The sequence below is a fragment of the Acanthisitta chloris genome, unplaced genomic scaffold, assembly GCF_000695815.1.
Source record: "Acanthisitta chloris isolate BGI_N310 unplaced genomic scaffold, ASM69581v1 scaffold29725, whole genome shotgun sequence".
In the NCBI taxonomy this organism is placed as follows: Eukaryota; Metazoa; Chordata; class Aves; order Passeriformes; family Acanthisittidae; genus Acanthisitta; species Acanthisitta chloris.
The window spans coordinates 17,855-19,044 of record NW_008674841.1 but is presented as its reverse complement, the minus strand read 5'-3'; the positions used below and the strand labels follow the sequence as shown (position 1 = coordinate 19,044).

The 1,190-nt window shown below is 45.1% G+C and overlaps 1 protein-coding gene across 1 annotated transcript in view; it reads left to right on the top strand.

Annotated features, from left to right (window-relative positions):
- The window catches only part of GTF3C1 (general transcription factor IIIC, polypeptide 1, alpha 220kDa), a gene marked incomplete at its 5' end in the record, with an annotated part of 34,915 nt that overhangs the window by 16,839 nt on the left and 16,886 nt on the right, over nt 1–1,190 (top strand). The window lies entirely within an intron of this gene.

Below are 1,190 nucleotides of genomic sequence, written 5' to 3'. Positions count from 1 at the left end.
GTAGGGAAGGCAAAAAGAACTGTCTGGTGTTGAGGATGTTACTCAATAGAAGAGCAGTTAAGACTTGAGCATCTCAGCTGGGTGTTAAGGGCTGTTTCATGTAGTTCACTGATTAAAAAGATACGTAGAATCATAGAATTTAGGGGTTGGAATGGACCTTACAGATCATCCAGCCCCAACCCCTGCCCTGGGCAGGGACACCTCCTCACTAGATCAGGTTGCTCAAGGCTCATCCAGCCTGGACTGAACACCACCAGGGGCAGGGCAGCCACCACGTCCCTGGGCAACCTGTGCCAGTGTCTCACCACCCTTAGAGTAAAAAGCTGCTTTCTCATATCCAGCCTTCCCCTCCTTCAGTTTGAACCCATGTAGTTGAGTTTCATTCTAACGAGTAACTTGGCCACCAAGCAGGTTTTATGCTAGAGGAATGAGACAAACAGATTTGGATCTCCTTCCAAAGTCGTACAGATGTGAATTGCAAGTCCTGGGGGAAGCACAGCTGAGAGGGAAGAAGTACTTCCTAAGTGCTGCAAGGGCTGATAAATTTAAAGATTCTCTGTTCCTGTGCTTTATATTGTGGTATCTCAAGTAGCTCCAGTAGCTCCCCAGTTCCACATTTGGGATTCTGTCCTCCTGTGCTGCATTTGGCTGTAATTGTTTACAGATTGATTTCTAATATGGTGATGGTGTACACTGCGATCTGGAAGTGATCTCTGGAGCATTTAATCTTCTGCCTAACCACAACCAGAATACCCAGGAGGGTTGTGTGCTCACAGCCTGTGACAGCTATGCACAATGCCAGCTATACTTTCTGTACTGTGTTGTGCACTGTGGTTTAGCTCTGTCAATATCCTGCTTTAATAAACAGTCTGTTTGAAAGTCTTTTCAGTTAGGTCAGTGTTACAGGTAGATACATCAAGTTATCTTTGAAAAATTAATGGAGTTGAGGGAACTCAATTCCACTTGATCCTTGCTGATGGAAAAATAATTAGTTGGGTCTACTGCAAGAAATATTTTAAACTGGGTATCTGGTGTTTTCTCAGTTAGACTGGAGGTGACCGCAACATCTTTCAGGTCAAGAAACAGTTTTGGGGTTTATTGATGGTGGAATGTTCCCCTCTAAACTAGGAGGGCAAGGGGAGAGTTCTTCATGCTGCACACATCACTTCAGAGCAGCTGAGAGGGCACTC